The following is an 18,826-nucleotide window of genomic DNA, read 5'->3' on the forward strand; positions in this document are numbered from 1 at the left end:
AGTAAAGGGCTGCCCAGACGATCAGAGGCTGGACCGCGAGGCCTCTCAGGCCATGATAATAAATTTGAGCTTTTATCCCAAACACGAGGTGATAGCATGGCAAGCTTTAGGAAGTGAAAACACATTGCGGTGTTTCAAAAGATAAATCCCGGGAAGAAAGGTTTTGGGGTGGATGTGAGACGTGAACTACGTCCTTCCTTTAAAAAGGGGGCTGGATGGGGGAGGAAGTGGGCGATGCTGACAGGTGACTGCGCCCTTGGGCCGTGTCTGCCCAGAGATGGCCGTCACCGCAGCTCGCTCCCCGCCCTTTCCAGCATCAATCCCCTGTGACGCTGCCTGGGAGCTGAGTAACCCTCCCTGGCTGCCAAGGGCACTAGGACTCTCCACCTGCAGCCGGTGAGTAGCAGATCCCTCTCGCCCACCGCCCTCCAGTAGAAGCAGGGCTGGTTGCTCTGTGGGAGCACTTTCCTTCCCCGCATCACACTGATCAGGGACCCCCGGCCTCGTGGTGAGAGGCGCTAGCCGCGGAGCCCCCTGCCTTCCAGAGGAGGGAAGACCCTCGCAGCAGGCCAGGCCCATAAATAACGAGGGCACTTGCCCTGGGGAGGGAATGGTTGGACGGACTGTTTCCACTACCGTTGCCATTGAAATCCCAGGAGAAAACCTTCAGTTTGGCTAGAGCAAAGTGTATTTTAAGAAAAGCACGAGTTCACACCTGAATTAGGACGTTTGGCTGAACATCTCCAAAGGCACAAAACCCAAGAAAAAGAACTTCCTGTAATGGGTCACCATTTTATTTTCTACTTGAATATGCCTAACCTCAAATCTGTTTCTTTGTTATAAAACCAGTACAGGTCTCTAATTATTATCAATTTAATCTTCATTTCATCAAATATGCATTCCTGAATAATGGCCCTCTGTCTGAAACTAGACCAGCCATCAATCTTCTGGCTGTGCATTTTAAGAAGCAGCTTTGCGAAGTCCAACCTGCTTCTCTAGTGCGATTGTTACAGAGCCTCTGCTCTGCGGGGTGCAGGGAACTTATGTGGGGGCTCTGTCTGCCTACGGAAAGGTGTTCTCTTCCAAAGTGGCCACGTAGTCTCTCTTCCGTGGCCTTTGCCGTAAGCCTTCATCAGTATGCTCTTATCATCAGTGTATCATTCTGTTGTCTCTCTCAGACATATTTGGACAATCTAATAATGCTCTATTTCTCTTGAGGACATTGATGAATCTTAATACCATTCTTTCTTTTAAAGGTCCCTTACAGCCCTAGCCGGTTTGGCTCAGTGGACAGAGCGTCGGCCTGCGGACTGAAGGGTCCCAGGTTTGATTCCTGGACAGGGCACATGCCTGGGTTTCGGGCTTGATCCCCAGTGTGGGGCGTGCAGGAGGCAGCCGATCAAGGATTCTCTCTCATCATTGATGTTTCTCTCTCTCTCTCTGCCTCTCCCTTCCTCTTTGAAATCGATAAAAATACATTAAAAATAAATAAAGGGACCTCACAGGAACAGGGTGATGCCTAACACATCACCTTAGATTCTGGGGTTCCTGCACGCTTCCCCAATGTTATTCTCTCACCTGGCATCGCCGTTTCATTTGGCATTTTTCGGTCTCACTATTGCTCTTACCACCCTCACCTGGAAAAGGCGCTTCCTGGGCTCCTGCCTCCCTACCCATCACATCAGTTCGCCACAAATCAGAGCTGCTACTGGCTCCCTCCAGCCTCCATGCCTGGTGTGCTGCTCTGGGGGCCGCTGCACACTCACCAGGAACAGCTGCAGGGAAACGTGACGCGTGGCCAACCCTCAACGCAACGCAAAACCAATAGGTGGGTGAAGCTCTGCCCCCGGTCGAGCTCTTGTTTACAAATGCAGGTTGTTTCTCTTCATTCAACGAAAAGCTTTATTTGTTGTTTCGCTTAACCCATGGCCCATGTGCCCAGCCACAGCCGTGAGCCCAGAGTCAGTGCTGTGACACGTCCCCGGAGCCTTTGGCACCTCACTGTCCCTCCACGGAGGCCCTTCCTCCGACTCTCCTGCCCTGTCACTCAGGTCCCCTGACTTCTCTGCTGATGCCTGCCTCTGCACGCTAACACTGGGGGAGTGTCTGAATGCCACCGACTAGCCGCTCCACGTCTTGGACGAGAACCGGGCTCTTCTCGCCTGCCTCCTTCTGCTCCCCAAGAAGACCGATGGGCATCACCACTTACATTTTTATCATTTGAGGAGTTCTTCCAGCTACCATCCTCAGAACCCTTGGGAACACAGAGATGTGAGTTTCTAGAAATCTTGTCAATAGAAATCATATCAGTTCCTTTTTAATCTCTTGATCAGTGAAGAAACAAACAAATAATGCAAGGCATTGTGGGTTTGGCTTCTCCAAGAGGAGGTGATGTGGCCAGACCCAATTACCTTAAAAATCATTCTTGTCTCTTTATCTTTTAGTGACTTTGTCATGTCAATCAATTAGATAAATTTAGCCAAGGGCTGCAGCATCAACTTAATTTTATTTTGCTATCCTGTCATTGTAGGAGTGTCTTTACTTTTTAAACAAATCAAGGTTAGAATGGTTTCATTTTAAATTTCAATTGACTAGAATAATTTGTATCTTTTTATGTGCCCACAAAGTAGCTACTTATAAACGTTGGCTATATGAAGACGTTTTAAATGCTAGCAGGAATTACTACTGTGATTAATTTCTAATTGTTACGTTGAATGAAACCTCCCTCAGCAGAAAAGTAAGTGAGAACATTTGGAAGTTCAGCACCATGGAGCTCAAGAGAGCACTAACACGGATTATTTTGAAGAGGCACTGCCCTTATGCAGTGACTGTTGGGTTGGAAACCAAAAGGTAGTTGTGAACTAAATATAAAACATTAAGAAAACCTGTTAACCTTTCTGGACATCCATCTTCTCATCAGTAAAATAAAACTGGTGGACAAAATCACGTCTAAAACTACTTTCTGGCAGTACAGGATTTCTGCATGGCGGTGCTTGTGATAAAATTGACCAGTCAGAGAGGGGAGGATGGGCCGAGAAGTTTGACTTGAACAGTGGACACCATTGACCGGCTTCCCATGGACTGTCTAGGTGGCAATGCTGTGTGTGTCACTGAGCAAATTATTCTAATGAGAAAAGAAATGTGAAGTGAGAAGGATCTAGATCTTATTTTCCTTTTGCATATCATCACAAGTTTTGAGTCAAGTAGTTTTTGATTAATATAATACTAGGCTCAGACTTACATAGTAATTTAGCTTCCCAGCACTCATCCCTTATTCAATAAGAAGAGCTTATAAGGAGCCAGGCATTTATTATGAGAATTTTGTGAGCATGTATACCTTAATTCTCACAGGATGCATATGAGGTTAGTATTATTATCACAAATGTATTGAGCAGTAAACTGTGGTATAGTGAGGTGGATAATTGTTCAAGGGCATACAATTAGCAAATGCCAGATGTTTAAACTCCAAAGCCATCCTCTTAACCACTGTGCTACCCTATTTATAACTCTCCACACGTATTTTAACAAATAAATGTGACAACTTTCTCAAGTTCTAGTCACTCCGTAAAATGCTGGAAAACACTTTTTTTTTTTTCCAGATCAAGATTCTCACCATTACAAAAAAATAAGTGCTCTCATTTACATGCAAAGTGTAAGTATTAACAGCAGAAGAAAGATGCTCTTAGCCATTTTGTAAATCCAAGCTCTGGTGAAACAAGCAGAAAATTAAAACACCACCAGACTCTCTGGCCATTGTCTGTCTGAAGATTCGTCGTCATGGACCACAGGAAGCTACTTTCTTGAGTACCAACACAAAGTCAATGCCAAGTTCAAGACGAGCAAGTTTCCAGAGCCACAACCTCCCTCCTCAACCCACGAACACAACATAATTTCTAGTTCCAAAAGGAAAGATGCTACCTCCTAACTATTTGACAATTTCACTTGTACCTTTCAGCTGAAAAAAGTAAAAACAAAATATTTAAAAAATATATATTTTATTGATTTTTTACAGAGAGGAATAGAGAGTTAGAAACATCGATGATAGAGAAACATCGATCAGCTGCCTCTTGCACACTCCCTACTGGGGATGTGCCTGCAACCAAGGTACATGCCCTTGACCGGAATCTAACCTGGGACCCTTCAGTCCGCAGGCCCACGCTCTATCCACTGAGCCAAACTGGTCAGGGCCAAAATCTTACTTTTTATGTAATCCATGTGCTATGGATTGAACCATGTTCCCCACAAAATGAGAGGTTGGAACCGCCCTGTACCGCTCCCCACTGAACCTCAGAATTCAACCTTATTTGGAGATAAGGTCTTTGCAGATACAATCGAGTTTACATGAGGTCATTAGGGAGGGCCCTAACCCAATATGTCTGGTGTCCTTATATGAAAAGGGGAACCTTGGTCACAGAGACAGACACATGTGGGGAGAAGATGATGTGAAGAGAGAGGGAGGCGGCCGTCTACAAGCCAGAGAGAGTGGCCGGAGCAGATCTTCTCTCGCAGTCTCCGCTCAGACGTCCAGCCCCGGAACTGAGACAGGAAGTTTCTGTGACCGAAGTCGCTCCTTGTATGCTACATAGGCCTAGCCGTCCTAGCCACGAGCTCCCAGGCCATTCCGGCAGCAGGTTAAGAACTTTAAGATGCACCATCCGTGTTTTTCTGGCTCCCCCGGCCCCCTGTTTGGGAAACCAGACTCCTCAATTCACTTGCAAGTGCACGTCCATCCACGTGCTCCGAAGCCTTCCCACTCCTCCCTCTTCGCATTCTGTGCGTGTGGACCTGACGTGCTCGCCTTGAGGCCCCAGTTTTGTGAGCTCTGCTCTGGCCTCTCTCCGTTCACTGGTGGGACTGAGATGAGGGTGAGGATGGAGGGCAGAGGCCGGGCCGCTGAGGGCAGAGATGCCGAGTTGGGCCTGGCCCACGCGCTGGATGAGGAGAGCACAGCGGGGCTGGATCCGAACAACCTCGTGCTCGGGCACATTTTCCTGTGATCGTAGAGGTGGTGGCGGCTGCCCTTACACGCCGAGGCCCTGATCTTGGCCGTACGACCTACAATGACTGTTAGGAAATCAGTCCATCAACGGCATTATGTGTTTTTAAAATCTCAATTAATATGCAGACTTTGAAAAGGCTAAAGCACTTATTTATTCACTCAGCAAATATTTATTGACAGTCTCCTGTGTCCCAAACTTTTAAATCGTTTGTAGAAACTCATGATTGTAACAGTTTTCTGTTACGTACTTTTTAAAAAAAACCTTTTTATTGATTTCAGAGAGAGGAAGGGAGAGAAAGGGAGAGAGAGAAACATCCATTGGCTGCCTCCTGCACGTCCCCGACTGGGGATCGAGCCTGCAACCTGGGCATGTGCCCTGACGGGGAATTGCACCGTGACCTCCTGGTTCGAGGGTTGACGCTCAGCCACGGAGCCAGGCCGGCTGGGCCGCTGCGGGCTCTTCAGCAGGGCGCGGCCTCCCCTGAGCTTTGCTGGTCCTGTTTGCGTGCGAGGAAGCTGTGCTGTGTCACCTGTAAAGGACTCCCAGCCCGGAACGCCCACGCCTTCTTTGATTCCATCCATTTCATAGGTTAATGCTTCTTCGTTTCCCCCCTTTGGCATCTCTGACTCGTGCAGAATCCATTATCCTGATTAAAAAGTCCGGAGCGTGGCTGCTCCTGCCTCAGGATGCTCAGGGCTCCGCGCCGCCGTTTTCTAGGTCACAGACTAAATCGGGAAGGTGGCAGTCTTTCAGGCAGCGGCTGCTCTAAGATTTAGAACCAGACCTTCATTCTCCCAAAATAGCCGTCCTCACACCTCCCTGCCGCTTCAGAATATGCGACACGGTCCTCTCCCCTCTCCTCTCTCCACAGTGAACAGCCGCCGGGAGCACAGGGCAGGCACCTCGGGGAGTGTTTCTCTGCCTTTCCAGTAGGGTGCCTGCTGCCCCTCGCCCGCTGTTGTCCTGCTTCCCCCGCAGCCCCCGCCCTGCTGCGGGTCCCCTCCAGCTGGAGGCCACGCGTCCTTCCCCCACCAGGCCCGGCGGCCTTGCCCGAGCATGGGGCGCCCATCACTGCAGGGCGATGCTTTCAGGGGAAAACGTGGCCTGGCACGAAGCACGCTCTTTCTTCCCCACTTTCCTAATTTCCGATAATGACCGAGCTGGGTCATTAGCTAATTGTGTCCACGCTGTGGCGTTCAAGTGCTTTCATTCGTGCTGTGGACAGAAACGCGCGTTTCTGCCTGGAGGTAGGTCCGTTTCCTCCAGGTTCGGAGGGAAGTTGCACATGTCTAGCTGGGATGCGTGGAGGCCCCGTGTGGCTCCCACAGGAATTTAACCAGTTGTAGTGATTAGGGAACTCTTCCATGCACCCCAGGGAATTACATGAACGCGTCTCTACCGAGACAGCAGCTGAGGGAAGCTCCATGGAGATGTGCCAGAGTGTGGGTGCTGTTTTACCTGTAACGTGGGGAGCAAGGTGAGGGGCAGGGACTTGAACCAACTACACTGAGGTTCAAGTTCAGTGCTGCAGTGGCATTTTAACCTTTCTATTTCTGCTCTTCTTAGGGGTCTCGGAACATATATAACTTTGACTCCAGTTAAGATTAATCTACCGGGCACATACTTGGAAAAGCCTTAGCTTAGGTCAGTGGTCGGCAAACTCATTAGTCAACAGAGCCAAATATCAACAGTACAACGATTGACATTTCTTTGGAGAGCCAAATTTTTTAAACTTAAACCTCTTCTAATGCCACTTCTTCAAAATAGACTCGCCCAGGCCGCGGTATTTTGTGGAAGAGCCACACCCAAGGAGCCAAAGAGCCGCATGTGGCTCACGAGCCGCAGTTTGCCGACCACGGGCCTAGGTGAAATGGATTTATTGGTCGCTCCGTAGTAGATGTGACACATTGACCTGGGTCTCACTGAACGTTTCACGGCACACTTTCTGTTTGTCCAAGTGTCATTTGGTTTGGAGGCCGGCACGGGAGCTCCCTTTGGTAGAGATGGGAGTGCCAGGACGGCTTCCAAACGTTTGCATCCATTCTCCCCGCCGTCTTCAGGCTCCATGCTTGTCAGTGCCCTGGTTGGGATGGCATACAAAGGCTGGTCATCTGGCGCCTGGGGGTCTCCAAGTCCATGTCTCAGGGGCTGTGACCCAGCAAGCAGTCAGGAGAAGTCCCGGGCCCCATCACGGTCAGGTGAGAGCAAGCAAAGTAACTGAAGCCAATAAGAGACACCTGCGGCCATTACTGTTCTCCTCCCTCCTCTCCCCCGCCCTTCATTGCGGTATAATCAACACACAATATACTGCACGAAGTTAGAGCTTACAAGTGGTACAAACCCATCCATCACTCCTGTTTCCATGTGCCTTTCTGTAACTCCTCCCCATGCCACCTGCTTTCTGCTGCGAGAGAATGCGTCTTCTAATTGTTTACATACATCTATATGCATGGAACCATACAGTGTGCATGCATTTTTTTTTGGGGGGGGGGGGTCTGGCTATTTTTCACTCAGAATAACTAGTTCGAGTGGCACGCGCTGTGGGTCCTAATAGTTCACTGCCTGTATTGCTGAGCTGTATTCAGCTGTATGGACATGCCGTGGTTTGTTTATCCATTCTTTTATTGATGACAGGCAACAACAACAACAACAAAAGGAGCACCTCACCCCCCAACCACAAGGAAGTGAATTCTACCGGCAACCGGGATGAGCTGGGACTGGGAGTGTGCGCCCACGTGCACCGGCGCGGCATCACCTGGGTCTCAGCCCCGAGTAGGCTCTCAGCTGGCCTGCACTCAGAGCCCTGGCCCTGAACTCAGAGGCCATAAGTTGGTGCTGTTCCAGCCTCTGTGTTGATGGTAATGTGCATACAGCAGAGGTCAAGAAACGCTCCCAGGAGTCAGAGGTCACCAGAGGATGCTGGCAAGGAGAGCTGCTGCTGAAGGGATGTCCTGCGCAGAGGCCTGGCGTGGAGGGCGTGGAGCCCTGGGAACCGGGAGCACAGGGGGCTGGCTGCAGCTCCTCGGGACTGAGAGGCGCCTGGCCAGGTAAGGGGGCCGGGAATGCCGATCTCTGTGCCGAGAGCAGTGAGGCCTCAGGCCGGGTTGTAATGTGTGTGGAGGACACAGAAGAGGGCGGGCTGACCGGCATGATCAGATTCGCTTTTTGGAAAGATGCCTCCGGCTGCATTTTGGAGGCTGGGCGTGGAGAGGGCAGCGGGAGAGTGGAAACCTGTTGGAAAGGCAACGTTGTGGCTTTGGAGAAAGAAGGGGGCAGTCCGGGTTGAGTAGTGCAGTGGGGTGAACAGATTTGAGAACTATGAAAGAGAAGCCTTAGAGACCACAGGGGGAGAGACCAGGTGCACAGCCGCGGGCGCTGAGCTGAAGCTGCAGGGTGGTGTGCCCGGAGAGAGTCTGCCTGGGGAAGGGGGCTGAAGCCTGGGCAGCTACCAGCTCCTCCGGCTTAGCTCCTGCGAGCCAGTGTTTCCAAGAGGCTCTCAGTAACCAGAAACGCAGGCCCTCGGAAGTTCAGCCAGGACACTCCAGGTGTCAAGGCAGCCAAGGAGAGGGTCTTTTGAAGAGAGAATTTTGAAGGAGGCAATGGCCCTCAATGTGAAGGAAGGCCGGGAAGCCCCATCACCTGAGTGTGAAGAAGCCCTGGCATTCTGGAGCTCTGACAGCGAGCTGGGGGAGCTAGGAGGGTCGGGAGGGAGCAGGAGTGCAATCCAGGCAGCGTTTTGGAAAGTTTGTGCAAAAGAGGATGGAGCTTGAGAAAAAAGAAGGTCAATGAGCCTTTTTGTGTTTTGTTTTGTTTTGTTTTTCTTGTTCATTTAAAAATAGGAAAGATTTTAATACCAAGGGAAAGACCCGCTAAGGAGCGAACCCTAAGACATCCATGATTGCTGGGCTTTTATTACTTAGTGTGACTATTTGTTCTACGGAAAATCAGAAAGTTTGTACTCAACATCATAGTCTCCCAAGTCTTAGAGCTATTATTTCCTTTTTCCTTTTTTTGTGCCCTGGCTTTAATTTGAATTACAAATGACTGCAGGATGTGGTTTGCAGTAAGTAAGGCAAACAGGAGCTCATTCGGAGCGTCATGTTTGTTGGGAGAGTTGTTCTGTGACATGGGCTCATCAATGGATAAGGCAGCACCTTTAATAGCAGCCACTTTCTGAACAACATGGAAGCGTCTGTGATAATTATTCAGGCTCCAACATCTAATGGACGAGCAGGTGAATAAAAGCATCAGGAAGTTTGTGGAATACTAATGGGAAGAGGAAGTGGAGGAGAATTTCGGTTTCCTGGAGTGTTATTAAGTTCCACTTTTAAAATTAAAAACTTGTCCTAAGGAGTCTATACAATGTTCCAAATGAGTCATCTAGAAATAATTTAATTCAAATACATATCTACAAATAGTTTGTTGAGAAATTTTGGACGCAGAATGTTATACTAACGTATTGGGAAAATAGCCCAGTAAAAGAATGGCCTTTGGAACTAGAAAGATGTGGTCTTGAGTCTCAGCTTTTCTGCTTAATTGTTGTTTTGCTTTCAAGTTATTCAACCTCTGGAAGACTCAGTCTCACCCTTTCTAAAGTGGCTTTAAGACAGTATTCATCTTTTAGGACTGTGGTTACAGCTACATAAAAGAGCCTGGTTCGTGGCAAAAGCTCAAGGAAGAGAAATGATTGGATCTTGGAAATCCAAGCCCCAATCACGGTGCTCAAAGTGTTGTCCAAGGAAGCTCGGATTTATTTGCACGTAATCTGGGATGTTAGGACACAGGTAGTGAGAGAAGGTTCTGTCTGTAACCTTCAAGCGGGGAATTGCCACCCCCACCAACGGTGCCATTTCTTACATTAAAAGACAATCTGGGACGTGGGACAGATACACAGATCTGGAGGAGAGAGAAATGTCGTTGCTGAATAAAGTCACGGCTGGGGATGGCCCTTCCCTGTATCCTCTTGTGTACTAAGTCCATTATCAATCTGCAAGACCAATCTGACTTTGAAAATCAGTACCGATGACCTGAAATGCCTTCTCTTTATTAGATCATATACGTATCTAATAACGTCTATGTCACCTGGCCAGTGACAACAGTAGGTCTTTTTTGACTCATCACGTCCCCGGCTGTCAGGGGTCCTAAGGGGGTGGCCACACCACACTCTCCGTGGTGGTTCTAGTCGTGAGTACTTAACATGAATTCCTGAGACATTAACTTGGTCAAGGCAGTTCTTCAGCATGGAGATACTGATGAGTTTTGTTTCTGTAGAAAAAAAAGTAATGTTCTTTTTGACAATTTAATGCTGTCAGGTAACCTTGCTCATATTTTACTGCTGCCTTCTTATGAAAAGTGATGAGTAGACTATGGAAGTTTCTGAGTTATTTGGCTGACTTGGTTTCTGAGTTCTGCCAACACATTTTCTTTTTTGGCTTAAGAATTGTTTGGGGATAGCTTTCATATAAGATAGCATAAAATCGCCTAAAAGAAATATATGAAATATACACATAGAAAAAGTTCTAGAAGGCTGTAGGACCAACTATACAATTGTTAGGTTGGAGAAGGAAGTTGAATGGGAGAGGTGGGGATGGCGGGGGTGGGGGTGGGGAAGTGGGTTGAGAAGGAGAATTTTAATTTTTTCTGTGCATAATTCTATATTGTTCTTTTGGGTTTTTAAACAATGACCTGGGACTAACTGTGTAATTGAAACAATGTCTGTGCCTTGGGAAATTCACCTGGCTCCTTTTGCTCATTCTTCATTTGCATTTTAGAACGCAGTCTCCCTCTTTCTAGGTCATTGCTGTTCGTAGTGTTGCATATAAAACACACCAAAAGACACCTCTCTCCCTAGACTATAGGATGCTTTGGTTTCTTTGCTCTTTTCCCTGCAGAAAAGCTTTTAAATGAGACCCTGAGAACACTGGGATTAAACCAAATCCGGCGATGGCACCGAATTCTCCAATTCACGCGTATTTTGTCTATATATCATCTCCAAATAAATTTCTGTCAGTAGAGTGAATGGATTGGTTTGGTAAATGTTTAGAGCAATATGTTCCCAGGAAAGGCATTTCAGCAATGGGATAGACCGTACCTTCTTGTTTTGCACAGGGAAGAACAAAGCCAGCCGATGTTTATTTCATTTCTATGATTCCTTTAGTAAGAAATACAAGGAAGTAGAACGTGAATGTCCTGAGGCACTCACTACTCAGGATAAGTAGGATTTTTAATTAAGGACTAAAACATATGTTACTTATTTTATTAATTTAATCTCAGTTTTCTCATTGAATATCTTTAAATCAGCTGCTGTAAATTCATGTCCGAAATACCATCGTAGCCAATAGAAGGCTAGAAATGGTGAAGTTCATGTGACTGAATAAACAGCAGTTATTTCAGGGACATTCTTTAGGTAGAAAGCCCATTTATCTTATTTTAGAACCTCCAGGTTTTTTTTTCAACTGAAGCAGCTTTTTTATTCTTTTAATATCACATGATAATATTGCTATCTCCAAGTGATTTTAATGCAACCATTTTTAGCTATAATTTCATTAATATATTCTAAAGGTGTTGGTTGATTCAGAAAAAGAAATACCATCTATCTAATTTTGGAGACAAATCAAAATAATAGAGAGGATAACAACCTGGAATAATTTTTGTTAAATTCTGTACAATTTTTAAGGAAAATAATTATCATTTAATTAACTAAAATAAAAAGTTATTTTTGAAAACTTTTAAAATATGTAGTAATTCAACAAATATTTATCAAGTTGTTACTAAGTACAAGGCAATGCAATAGGTATTTTAAGATATTCACTCATTCAAAAATACTTACTGGGCACTTACCATGTGTCAGCCTTTGTTCTACATTCTGGGGCTAGGTTGGTGAATTAAAAAGGCCATTCAAAACCATTTTTAAACACCATTCTGTTCCAGACATTATTTTTGGCACTGGGGTGCGGTAATAAAGTAAATAGAAAGATTCCTTGTCCTCTCATACTCTAGCTGATAAAAATACCTTTTATATTTCTGTCTCTATCTTGGTTGGAAAGTACCACTTCTGGGGCCGCTATAAAGTAGACACTAACAGTAAATAAAACACTTCCAGTATTATCTGTGTGACCTTATGCAAATTACTTAACCACCTTGTGCCTCAGTTTCCTTATTTTTAAAAAGGGGATAATTACATTATCTGATTCAGAGAGGTGCTATGAGGATAAAAGAAAAAAAAATATGTCAAAAGCATTCAGAACAGTGTGTGATACATAGTAAGCAGTCAGTAAGTGTAAGCTGCCATTATTATCATCAATATGAATATAGCCAATAGTATTATTTATTCATATGATAACAGGTCAGTGACATTCTAGCCGTGTCTAATTGGTAGACACTAAATGTGACTTTTTGTACAGGTGGAATGTCTGGGGGATCTCAGGGCTGCTCAAAAAACAACAACACACAAAACAAACAAACAAACAAACAAACAAAAAACTCCCTCCCCCTGCACCTCAGTCCATACCCATCTCCCCCACAGAGAGCTCCTGGTGGAAATTCCCACCACTCGGCGTTGAGGTTAGGAGTCCCCGCTCTAAAGGATCGCCCTTAAAATGGAGTAGAGTTTACAATGTGCACATGTCTTTCCTTGGGGGTAACAATGCCCAAAGTACATTCTCATATGGATCAGCTTCTAGGTCAGTTTCCTTCTTGGTGGCAAGAACGTGGTAAAATTCAAGAGCAGTGGCATTCCCGGGGTGTAGAGTAAGGTCTGTGGGCAGAATACAATCAAAGGAGGAGGCAGGAAGGAACGTGGGGGTTGCCAGAGATGGATGCTGCTACTTGAAGGTCAGAGTGGGTTTTATTCAAACGACTGAGAACACCGCAGCAGCTATTCTTGTCCTGTTCTTTCCTTGATGTGAGCATTAGGCAGGGGGTCAGTGGCAGAATTTGATTGATGAGAAATTTCCTCTGAACACTGCAGGAAGCAATACCCAAGGTGGAGTGTCTGAGGCAGAAAGAGTGAAACCAGGGATGCATCGTTCGAATCTTCCATAATGAGAAGGAGGCTGCTGAGGAGACATGGCTGCTAGATTCGTCTTTTGAGCAATAAATATGCAATAGGAAATATACATGGAAAGAAAGAATTTGAAAAGTTTAGGCTTATAAAGAAAATGTTCTCAGCTAAAATGTCACTCAATTGTAAAAATCACTAGAGGCCTGGTGCATGAAATTTGTGCACTGGGGGGTTGAGGGGGATCCCTCAGCTCAGCCTGCACCCTCTCGCAGTCTAGGAGCCCTCAGGGGATGTCCAACTGACTTGGGAGCGGGCCTAAATCAGCAGTCGGACATCTTTAGTGCTGCCACAGAGGCTGGAGAGGCTCCCGCCACCGCCACGGCTGCTGCGCTCACCAGCTGTGAGCCTGGCTTCTGTCTGAGCAGTGCTCCCCTTGTGGGAGCGCACTGACCACCAGGGAGCAGCTCCTGCATTGAGTGTCTGCCCCCAGGTGGTCTGTGTGCATCATAGCAACCGGTCGTTCTGCCGTTTGGTCGATTTGCATATTAGCCTTTTATTATATAGGATTTGTGAACTAAAATTAAAGATGGAATTGGAAATTTAGCAAAGGGGATAATAAATACTGAAATATTCGCGTTTGCATTGAATTGTGGATTTCAGTGACTTTTACCAGCACGAACTCTTTGTGGGGTTATGAGCAATGTAGTGAAATCAAGACAATAAATGTGAGCATCACACAGACGTTTTGAAGTTGATGAACCTTGGAAATTCCTTTTTTGGCACAGGTACAAAATTACCCAGATTGACTTTTTATTTATTCGCATTCACCACATAATAAGCAATCAGGAGATAATGAACAATCCTCGAATTCACTTTAAGCTCTATAAACTCAGTCAAAGCAACAGCTATTTCACTTTGCAGGGCTGTGGCCTTTAGAAAAGTGATGGCAAATGATGTAACGTATAATCACACTGGTGTCATTCTGATCAAATCAAGAATAAGTCCCTTGTGTGGTGAGTGTACAGGCAGAAGTAGAGGTGATTCCATATTACAACATCGGGACCAGGCTGTGGCAAAGCCAAATAATGGGCTCCCCCATCCCCAAAGAGGGTTTTTAGGACCATCACAGAGCTAGCTGTCCCACATTTTCTTTCCATCCACTTACACGGGGTCTGAAATTTCTATCTTTAAATTCCCATTTTTGAGTTCACATCATGTCCAGAAGACATAATTCTTTTATCTAGAGGTGACTTAGCTAAGTGAGTTAAGGAACATGAATATATTTGCTTCTGTTTGTTATCAGCTAAGTTTGCTGTCACCTGGCCAGGAGAGAAAGGGACACACTGGATGAAATACCCAGAGTAGGAGCTGCCTGTGGAGAACTAATCTGCATAGCTGACCACACAGGACAAGAGTGCCCAGAGGAAGGCGCTAAAAGCTTAGGCATAGAGTACCAAAAACTGGGGCGGGGATTTGATGCAAATTCCATGGAAACCATCACTGACGTCAATTTTGCTTAAATGTGGTTCTTTTATAACATTTTCAAGAAGGGACTTTCCTAATACAATTAAACTTGGTGAAAAAAATTGTTGAAATCTTTTAACATTACCTTCGGATACTCTGAAGTCAATGTAATGTGCCTTCGTGCATCTAGTATCAAAGCACAAATAGTGAGACACAAGCTGGTAAGCCCAGACTGAAATCATTACCATCCCTACTTGTGTGGGTACAAAATACCTTGATTACTATCTCACCCCATACTCAAGAGTTCATTCAAGATGGGCCACAGACTTAAATGAAAAACCCAGTAGCATAATGCATTTAGAAGAAGACTTTTTTTTTTTTTTTTTTTAGGTAGAGATTTCTGTCATTGATTCTATATCAGTGAAAGATAATTCTCCAGTGGATTCTTATATTTTGCATTCCTATTATTTACCAGGCACTGAGCTAGTGGCTTTATAAGGAGTACCTATAAATAAATCTAATCCTTTGGGACAGGCTATTTTTTCCTTCTTGTTTTAGCCCATGAGGCAATTGACACTCTTTGGATTAACTCCATGAAACTTATATGGCTAGTGAATGACAGAAATGATATTTAAGCCAAGGTCTGATGCCAAACCTACCCAGTCTTCCCAAACTGTCACCTTTTCACAATCAAGGCTTCTCATAGTCCCCGAGGACAAAATAAACAGTCCTAGTAATTTGTGGATGCAACTGACATAGATAGAGCTGTGGGAAAAACAACTCAAAAACTGTGACTAGAGGTCTGAAATGTTGTTTGTAAGAACTTATCCTGTATAATAAAAGCCTAATATGCTAAGTGTCCAGTCATCCATTCAACCAATCAAAGCATAATATGCTAATGATATGCTAAGGCCGCTCAACCACTCACTATGACATGCACTGAACACCGGGGGGCAGATGCTCCAACTGGTAGGTTAGCTTGCTGTTGGGGTCCTGCCAATCAGGACTGAGCGAGACAGCCTGGACACAACCTGGAGCCCTCCCATGGTCCTCCCTGGCTGGCCAACCTCTCACATCCTTCCCTGTCCCTGATTGTGCATCAGTGGGGTCCCTTGGCCTGGCCTGCACCCTCTTGCAATCTGGGACCCCTTTGGGGATGTCAGAGAGCCGGTTTTGGCCCGATCCCACAGGCCAGGCCGTAGGACCCCACTGGTGCATGAATTCATGCACCGGGTCTCTAGTATGTTGCAGAAAGAAGCACAAAAGGATTCTGAGCATATTACTGAACTCACACAATGCCTATTATCTGAATGATTTCAATGTGAACTATTTTAAGAAGCTAAGTTATTTGGCGCATGCACCTGTTAGAATAAATCATTTTATAATCCTTTCTTTTGATAGAATTACAACTGTCAAAAATGTTTAGACAAGAAAAAAAAGGTATTCTTTCTTTTTCTATTGGTCCCTGTTAAAATAGCACTCTGATGACTAGGAGAAAGCAACTATAGAAACTTGGAGAACGAATATGACTTTTAAACGACAGCCTAGATCAGTGGTTCTCAACCTTCCTAATGCCGCAACCCTTTAATACAGTTCCTCATGTTGTGGTGACCCCCAGCCATAAAATTATTTTCTAATGTCGTGACCCACAGGTTGAGAACCATTGCTGTAGAGCCTAAGACCATCAGAAAACACAGATATTTACATTACGATTCATTAACAGTAGCAAAATTACAGTTATGAAGTAGCAATGAAAATAATTTTATGGTTGGGAGTCACCACAACATGAGGAACTGTATTAAAGGGTTGCAGCATTAGGAAGGTTGAGAACCACTGGCCTAGATAATACCGGAGTCAATGATATTGCTGAAGAAGGTCTCAGAAGTTATCTGTTCATAAATGAGTTTCTCTTCTCTTGGTGATAGTACTGAATTTTTTACTATTAGAGATTATTTTTTAGGGCTTGATGCTATTTTGCTTCTTAGGAATATCTGATTGAAATTCAAATACCTCTTGGGGGAGGTGAATCATTAAGCTTATGAATAAAAACATAAGTTCATGGATAAGGACGTTAAACAGAGAAGGCAAGTAGGCCGCCATATTCCAATATGTCACTCTATAAAAGTAACATGATATGCACCTTAAATTTATACAATGTTACATGTCAAATTTATCCAACAATGAAAAATTAAAATAGAAGGCAAATATGTTAGGCAGGATAGAATATTCTATGCCATGGTAACATATATAAATCTTAAAAACGCAATGGTTTTAATAAGGTTTGTTTCTCACACACAAGATTGCCATGTATGTTGTGACTCTGGTGACACCTTTTGTCCACGTGTTAGCAAAGGAAGCCAGCTTTCTTCCATCTTATTGCTTTGCCTTCTCAAAAGGTGCTGTCCCTGGTCTCTGCCAAAGGACATGGCATGGATCACCTCCACTCACATCCCATTGATCAGAGCTTGGTCTCACTGTCCACCTCATACAGAAAAGACTAGGAAATACTTCCCCGTAAGCCCAAGCACAGGAAACAATATAATGAATGCAACACTGTCTATTCCACAGCAAAGTTATCAATTGTGGTGAGAGGGACATTAAAAGAGAGGTTAGCAAATTACAAATGTGAATTTAGTCAGTTTCAGGAAACATCTAAAATGGCCAATCTATATATATAAAAGCCTAAGCGACCGTCCAACCATTAGACCGGTAGCTATGACACGCAATGACCACCAGGGGGCAGACAGTCCAGACCAGTAACTATGATGCACACTGACCATCAGGGGGCAGATACTCAACGCAGGAGCTGCCGAGCTGCCGTGACTTGGCAGCTGCGGTTCTCGGGTGACGTACCCGGAACCAGAGAGGAAGGAGCCCGATTCCAGGGTGTGTCACCTGAGAACCACCCTCTCACAATCTGGGACCCCTTGGGGGATGCCGGAAAGCCAGTTTTGGCCCCATCCCCGCAGGCTAGGCCGAGGGACCCCACTGGTGCACGAATCCATGCACCAGGCCTCTAGTCTTGTATAAAGTCATGAAACTTAGAAACTACAGCTATCTGATTCCACATATATATCCTCCTGGTGTGAACATTTGTCAGCCCCACAGCTACTGACTGTCCTTTTGATAGCTCCATCTTGTTAACTCTCCAATCTTATCCTCAGGAAAGATCCGAGATGTTCTTTACTACTAAGGCATGTCACTATCAGGAATGTGACCAAAAATAGTTCTCTACCTTCCTTATGTCCTGAAGAAGTTCACAGATGAGAGAATGAGCCATCTATCCCCTCAGTAGCATGAATTCAAGAGACTGTCATTTATTTTTTTCACTCTGTGAAATAAAGGAAAAGAAGAAGAGATTTTCAGATTCAGTGTAAATCTCATCCTCACACCAGCTCCTTTGGAGCATGGAGCTGGAATTCCAGGAGAAAGAGATGTAAAGGAAAGACCAAGGGGGTTGGCTGTGAATAAATTAGTTTCAACTGACATTCATTTTATTTAACTCTTCTTTGTAGGAAAATGATTTTCCAAGTCTTTTCATGATGATTTGCAATTACAATTAAATACACCACTGAGAAGTTGTGATGAAAAATTAAATTCTATTTTTGTTTGAAATGCACCTTTGTAGGTATCATTTTATCATCAAGGAGAAAGATATAGCAAATACTTAGCTTGAAAATTTCCTTTCATCAAGATGAGATTACAAAAACAAAGTCTTTATAGGAAACTATTTCAAAAGACATTACCATTCTTTTACAGAAAATACTATTTCACATTATCTTATGTAATAAATATTGATTGTCATCAGCTCAATTCAGTAAGATGTTTGCAAATATTATTCCTGACATTATCACACACATCAAAGTGTTTAACAAATATTTTGTAAATAAAATGAAGATGATGAAAATGAGCGATGTCATATTATATTTCTTTGCAATTTGATTAAGTGTAACCAAATACCAGATGATTCCAGTTACTGTATAAATCAATTGGCAGGAAACTGATAAATAATTCCTGCAAAATTATTGAGTCAACATCAGCCTCAGAGTAAAAATCATGTTGAGCCCAGCTGGCGTGGCTCAGTGGTTGAGTGTCGACCTATGAACCAGGAGGTCACAGTTCGATTCCCTGTCAGGGCACCTGCCCAGGTTGCAGGCTTGACCCCCAGTGTGGGGTGTGCAGGAGGCAGCCGATCAATGATTCCCTCTCATCATTGATGTTTCTATCTCTCTCTCCCTCTCCCTTCCTCTCTGAAATCAATAAAAATATATTTTAAAAAACCAAAACAAAACAAAGAAACAAAACCATGTTGAACATATGAGTAGAGTGACAATGATTGTTTCTGAAATCACTGTTTTCT

The sequence above is a fragment of the Eptesicus fuscus genome, chromosome 4 (assembly GCF_027574615.1).
Source record: "Eptesicus fuscus isolate TK198812 chromosome 4, DD_ASM_mEF_20220401, whole genome shotgun sequence".
Classification (NCBI taxonomy): Eukaryota; Metazoa; Chordata; class Mammalia; order Chiroptera; family Vespertilionidae; genus Eptesicus; species Eptesicus fuscus.